The sequence below is a fragment of the Marmota marmota genome, unplaced genomic scaffold (genome assembly GCF_001458135.2).
Source record: "Marmota marmota marmota unplaced genomic scaffold, marMar, whole genome shotgun sequence".
NCBI lineage: Eukaryota > Metazoa > Chordata > Mammalia > Rodentia > Sciuridae > Marmota > Marmota marmota.
Window position 1 is genome coordinate 13,392,104 of NW_026000211.1, and position 7,427 is coordinate 13,399,530.

The window sequence follows — 7,427 nt, forward strand, 5'->3', positions numbered from 1 at the left end:
ATGATAAAAAGAAACAAGAAAACCCAACAGATCATTTCTACTCATACTGGTAACCTGTCTTTCATGTGGCAAAGGAAACGCAAAATGACATCTCCCAACTCTAAATAAATAAGCCCAGAATATAATTCAGGGAGAGAGTAAAGACTCTGCATTTCATAGGGTAACAAAGCTTTGTTTCCAAATAACTAGGAATTGAAGATCAAAGGGCAGCTGCTGATCAAGGGCCATCTCCAGAAAGATTCAAGGAGACCATGATCCCCTTTGGAAAACATTAAAAATAAAACAACCAAACCAAAGACACTTCATGAGAAACTGAGATGTAAAGAAAAATGAGCTGATCAGTATCAAGAGAACTGAAAGGACCTTCACATTGGCTGATAGACACTGTAACCAGGTTAAGAACTTTGTCCTGAGAGAGATGAGCAGATGCCCATCAGAGGTTGGGGATGAAAACCATTTTGCAAAACACAAAGTGCTTTCCAATGGGAGATAAGATCAGGACTTGTGAAAATTATTTTCACTTGAAAGAAAAGAGAAAAATAAACAAAAAGAAGCCAATGGGCCTGTCAAATATTGACCATGAATTCGTACTTTGAAAGGACAATACAAAAACTGGGTTGAGGAGCTGGGGTTGTGGCTCAATGGTAGAACACTTGCCTGGCATGTGTGAGGCACTGGGTTTGATTCTCAGCACCACATACAAATGAATAAAATAAAGGTCCATCAACAACTAAAAATTACATATTTAAAAAAACTGAGTTGATAATTAAAAGCACATTATTATTTGTCAATGGAGATAAAAAGCTGGAAAAATGTTGGTTTTTTAAATCTGGGAGAACCTTGGCTTGTGTACACTTGCCACTGAAATTGCTGGAGTTCTGAGCCTCTCCTGATCTGGAGCAGGGCTTATGGACTTTGGTTTCTGAACCCCTGCTTAATTCAGCCTTGTTGAATAGATTTTCCACTTGTGGTGTTAGCAAATGTTGAGCTGCTCACCTAGGTCTGACTGATTCTATAGAAGAAAACTTGGAAATTTCTGGCAGAAAAAAGTGTCACGCAGCATTGACAGGGAATTTCAAGTTTGACAGAAGTCGGAAAGAGAAGGAGAAAGGCTAGATTTGCTCCTAACAAGCACACACTTTTATGAGTTCTATAGGTTTCTCTCTCTCTCTCTCTCTCTCTCTCTCTCTCTCTCTCTCTCTCTCCTCTCGAGAAAACACTTCTGGCTGCCTTCCTTGGTGAAGAATCCCTCTATTTTATTGTGTAGGGAAGAAAGAACCCAATGCTGGTGGGCTTTTTTTATCCTCATGCACTCTGGCAGGTCAGGCATTGTTTTATAGATGAGGGGCCTGGGACTCAGAAATGCTTATTCACTCTCCCTAGGTCCCTGTAATGAGCAAGTGCTGGGGTCTGACTTCCAAGTTCCTGTCTTTCTCTGACTCCCCATGGCCTCCTGAGAAAAATGGTTTCCCTTTGTCCCCCTTCCTCCCCAAACAATGAGTTTCCCCAAGGGGGGAAATGATGGTAATAAAATTACTGCAGTTTTACTGTGTTTTAGTAGATCATTGATGCTTCTGGTCACACTGGCTTATTTTGCTAGGCCTGGGCTTTCTGACTTCCAGAAACTTTAATTTATGGCTTTTTTTTTTTTTCTGGTGGAAGTTGAGAACAAAGTTGCTTTCAGTTCTCTCTGGTTACCTCAGAGGCGGGCCTGGCAAAGGTGGAAGGGAGGCTGTGCAGCACTGTGGGATTCAAGCTTGCATTGGCCACCCAAGGTCCTTGCTGGGTTGTGACATTGTGTGTTACTTGAAATTGTGTGAGAAACCTGGGGCTTTGAGATTTGGCTTTTCCAGGACTTGAGTCTCTGTGTTAGAAGAGGAAGGGTGTGGCAGACTTAAGTTTGAGGCTGGTTCAATCGCTAAACCCATGAAAGGCTGCCTCATCTCTAAGACCCAAGAGTATACCCAGAAGGTCCCTGGAGGTGTTTGCTGTACCCAGTCTGATCTCATGCCATTTCTTTTCTTTTTTCCTAGTACAATACAGCTTGTTGCTTTATTCAGATATTTATGCAATCCAGCAATTGGGGGAGAAGAGGGCGAGGAAGGTGGCCAACAACAGGCACACACTGGGGCAGCGGGCGTAACCCTCTTTTTCTCTTGGTAAAGAAAAGCTGGGGAGAACGGTCTTTAATCTGGTGTTAGCGTGCGCCTTTGCATTCCATATGTACAGTTTATACCACTGTCCATCAAGAACACCTCGGAGTAAACACCTGTCGGGAGGGAGGGAGCAAGCATTAAGAAGGCGCTGGAAGGCGCAGGAAGGCGGGGCTGCTCTTCTCGAATTCCTGCAGCAGCTCATAAAGCTCATTCTCTAGGTCCTCCGTGTGCTGCATACACAGGCAGAGCTCGCAGATGAGGAAGGCTCCCAGGGTAGCCTCCCCGTGGTTGGCCTGGACGTCCATGTTGACCACGCGCACTGGCTGGCTGGTCTCCTGCTCTCGGGAGTTCAGATCTTCCACCACCTGGTCATAGACTCTCTCATCACAGGTGAGGATAGGTTAAACAGGTCCATGCAGTTCTGGAACCTTTCTGGCCAGGTCCTGCTTCTCTTATTTCTGTCTAACATATGCAAAATGTCATCCTGCACACAGAGTTCTTTGTCTTTCCTGAGAACATCACTGTACATCTGGTCCTATGTGGGTTTGAAATCACAGACACTGGGCTTGTCAGGTGCTGGTCCTGGGAGCTTCACGTGAGCTCCTGTTCCATTGGACCAAATGCACCACCGCCACCTGCAGCCACCAGGACCGCTTGGCGAAGGCCGCACCGCCATTCCGGATCCAGGAGTCCCACACAGCCACGGGCTTCTGCGGGAGCAATATGGCGGTGGCCGGAAGTCATGGTGGCCGGAAGTCGCATAGGCCGGAAGTCACATAGGCCGGAAGCTGGCCATCTCAGGCCATTTCTTTGGTGTGGTTGGTTATTTTTTTTTTCTCCTTTTAGCCACTGCATCCAGGTGTTCTCATAAACAGATACAAAGTTCTTTAAAGCAGGAATTTTTGATCCTCTTTTACACGAGGGATCCCTCTGGCAGTCTACGGATTCCTTTTCAGAATAATGTTCTTAAATATACAAAATTTAAAGTACACTGGGTTACAATGGGAATCAATAATCCTGCTATATAGTTCTAATATTTTAAAGCTCATTTGTGATAGAATAGTCTATATTTGCATTTTAATTAATGCATTAAATAACAGGACTTAGCACAAGTTTATTAACCACCATCATTTTGAAGTTGTGATAAAGGTAAATAATTTTTTTAAAGATAGTTCTAGCAGCTGGTAATGGGATATGAAAACATCTGTGATTTCTATGATGAATAAGCCACAGGAACTGCTAATACAATTGTGGTTCGCTACCCGCAATTATAATTAAAGGAAATGCTAAACGTCAGTAAGAGGTTAGTGAAAATAAAGATGCAATTGTTTTCTTAAGTTTGGACTCTTAAATTCACAGATATCCTGGATTCCTGTAGAGGTGAGCCTAGCTTTCTTCCCACAGGATTTCTTAGAGAAACATTTATATGGTTGTCCTTAGTGGTTTGCATTTCTTCTTGTGATTTGTTTGTTTTTTAGTACTTAAGAGTGAACCTAGGGGCACACTATACTGAGCTGCATCCCTAACACTCTTTTGTTTTTTTATTTTGAGACAGGGTCTTATTAAATCACCCAGATTGGCTTCTAATTTGCCATCCTCCTGCCTCAGCCTCCTCAATAGCTGGGATCACAGGCGTCTGCTACTGGGCCTGGCTCTTAGTTCTTTGAATTTCCCAGTTACTTTGATTTATCTTGCTAATTCTCTGCTGTCTCAAACTTCCTTCCTTGATCTTAGTAGCCCCTTTCCTTGACTTTTAAAACAGTCATTTACTTTTCTTGGTTGTATCAACTCAAAAAAAAATTGAAGAAACACCTTTAAAATACCTGCAGATATGGGTGCCAGTGAGGTGGAGTCCATATGCACGTTAGATAATCTCTATGTGACAAGGTGCCAGGTTGAATCTGTGCACATCTCACTCACCCTCCTGGGCTCCTCAGCTCTGCATTGTGCTTTGTCATTGCAGAGGGTTGGACTCTGGTACCCCTCCCCTGTGAAACCAGGAAATGGCCCAATATTTTTGCCAGTGTAGCCCCTAAAAGAATTTTGAAGAAGTATGTGTCTCTTTATACATTTTAGGTAAATAGCTTAATTTTTTCTTGTGTGTTTGAATTATTTTAAAAGATGTCTTTTCCCACATGTTATATATTGCTTCCCACCTTTAAATGCAAATTTTGGTAAAAACTTAGACCCTCATTATGGAGAACAATATGGAGTTTCCTCAAAAATCTAAAAATAGATCTACTGTGTGATCCAGCCATCTCACTGCTGGGTATATATCCAAGGGAAATGAAATCAGCATATCAAAAAGATACTTCCATGCCTATTTTTATTGCAGCATTATTCACAATAACTAAGATATGGAAATCCTAGTTGCCCATCAACAAATGAATGAATAAAGACAATGTGGAATATATACACAACGGAATATTATTTACCTATAAAAAGGGAATTTCTGTTATTTGCAGAAAAATGGGTGGAACCAAAGGACATTATGATAAGTAAGATAAGACAGACACTCAAAGACAAGTACTGCAAGTTCTTGATCATATATAGATCCTTTTAAAAAAAAGAGATCCAAATGCAGAATAATGATTACAAGATATTAGAAAGGGTGTGGGGGAAGGGGAGAATAGATAAAGTGAGACTGGATATGATTAGTGCATATTGTATGTTTATGTGTTGAATGCCACACTGAACCACATTAATATATACAATTTATACTTGTTAAACAAAAATAAAAATAAATAATAAAAAACCCCTTGGAGTTGCAAATTTAATTCATCCAATTTGTGAGAAATGTCCTGCAAGGGACTGAAGTGGCAAAAATTGTCCTGGCTGCCACACCTGTTGGCTAAATCAGACATACTTTTTGTCAGAAGTCTGAGTCCCTGTGAGACCATTTGAGGGCTGCCTTTGAATCCCAATGGGGCTGGGATGTGGGTAGATGGAGAGAGAAGTGGACCGAGGTGTGGAGAGAGGGAGGTTGGGTGCAAGGATAGGCCATGCCTGGATCCCTCACAAGGGTGAACAGCCTCCTTTGGTCTTTCTAATGCTGTCTTTGCCTTGACCTCAGAGTATCCTCAAGAATAATGCATTCTAGAATTGAGCCTTTTAAGAGTCCTAGAGATGTTTAAATACCAAGGCAATTCAGGCTGGGTGAGCAGAAGGCCTTATTGGGTGAGAAAACAGTTGTGCAAGGTTGTGGGAGACCCCTGTATAATGCTGTAGTGTTTGGATGCTAAGCACCTGGAAATTGATTATTGATTCCCTGAAAGCCATCCAAATGCACTAAAATACTTTGTGGGCTTTGGTTTCATTGAAAACCCATGAAACAAAGGGTGGGGCATTCCTTTTTGAATTAATCTCTTCATATCAGTCACAATCTAGCATTTTGAATCTCTTCCATCACTAGATATTTATTGAGAATCTACTATGTGCCAAATATTGTGCCAGCTGTTGGGGAGAACAAGGTCACAGTTTCTGCCCTCTCTGCAGAGTCTGAGAGAGGGGATGAGATGGCCTAGTGAGACAGATGTGGAAGGGACACGGGGCCTGGAAGAGGGAAACTCAGCTCAGATTGTGGCAGGGTATGGCCAGGGACCAGGGAGGGCTTCTTGGGGTAGAGAATGTCCACTCTGTGGCCTGAAGGGTACACATGAGCAAGCCAGAAGAAGAGAGTGGCAGGGGATAGGGGACCAAAGCTGGGAAGGGCTCTGCAGGTAGAGGAACAGCCTGGGCAAAGTCCTGGAGGGTGAATAATCGGTAAAATAATTGCCCAAAGAAGTGAATCCAAAGAGTAGGAACCATATGGCAGTTTTAGCACCATGGAGAAACAAATATCTAGAACACACATTGAAATTAGAGGTTAATCTTGACTTGCAATCCAGAGTCTCGCTGGAAGGAAGGCCGGAGTGATGATGCTCCTTGATGAGAGGAAGCTTATTGTAACGTTTTTGGATTTCAAGGTATTGGATCACTGTCAATAACTAAGTTTCCAAAGGAGGTAGAAGGATCTCCAGTTCAGAGAGGGAAAAGTTGGGGTTCCACAATGGAGCCTGACTCAGTTTAACTCCAATTCCAGGGCCAGGAATTTCAGGATTCTGCCTCTTGGTGGGTGACGGTGGCTGCCGTCTCCTTTTTGGTTCTGCCTGGGAAAGTTACCAGGTGCAAGCGCAGCTGCTTTCAGGGAGAAGGTAGGGGCCTGGCCCAGATGCTGCCATCACAGAGAAAGGGGCCAGCCACCTGCCACCAGCCTGGGGCCTTTGTTCTTCACTGGCTTTTCTTGTCTGGAATTGGCACAGAATTCCAGTCCCTGGGGGAGAACTCTTTACCAGGAGGAGGTTAAGCTTTTTGGCTTTCGTTTTAAACAGGACGGCTTTCCTTTTTTCCAAGCTCCGAAGAGGTAAGTGAAAATCCCACAGGTAGGATTAGCTCTTGCCAAAAGGGCAAGAGTGCTCGGCCTTGGCAGAGGAGGTGGGGAGAGAACCGGCTGAGTGGCCGGTCACAGCCAGGGAGCCATGTGACCCAAGGACACAAATGAAGGCTGGGGTCTGTGAGAAGTGCTGGGAGGACACCTGAAAAGTTGTGAGCTTAAGCCAAGGGTCCCCAGAGCCCCTGCGACAGTGGTGGCGTTTGCCATTTTGTCTGATAAAGGCTGTCAGCTGGTGCACAGCATGTACCTACTTTCATTTCGGGTTTGCTGGAGCAGCTGTCTTTTGGATGAGGGTGAGGAGTGAGAACTACCCAGCTCCTGGTGGCTCTGCTCACCCGAGTGTGGCAATCAGAGCCATGCTCTGCCAGAACTCAGTAGCTGGCGTGGGAAGGCACCCTTTCAGCAGAAAGATGCATTTTTCTCCATTTGACTTCCAGGTTGCAAGGGAGCAGACAGGCCTGCCTTCTCAGGACTGGTCTGGCTGAAGTGGGCCACCTGCAGGGTCCTAATGTGACTGCAGACAGGCTGTGAAGGTGTGAGCACCAGGGGTGGGAAAGAGAGACGGATGGCAGGCTCTCCTGCCTCTTGCCTGCCCTTGGCTAATTACTGTAATGTGCTTGCAAATGGCCCTCTACCCAGCATCTCCCTGGGAGACAGGCAGGTACTGAAATAAAATATGATGCCAAGCTCCCTTCTCTGCTATTCTCTGCTTATTTTCAAAGCGTTGACATCCCACAGAACATGATGCAGAGTAGGTGCTCAATAAGTATTCACTGAACCAGTTAGTAAATTAAAATAAATGACACTGTGGTATCAATAGGCTGGCCTTGGACTCCATG

At 44.2% G+C, this 7,427-nt stretch overlaps 1 pseudogene; it reads right to left on the bottom strand.

Annotated features, from left to right (window-relative positions):
• Window positions 1–2,293: 2,293 nt before the first annotated feature.
• LOC125612848 lies at window positions 2,294–2,832 on the bottom strand (annotated as a pseudogene).
• Window positions 2,833–7,427: the final 4,595 nt, after the last annotated feature.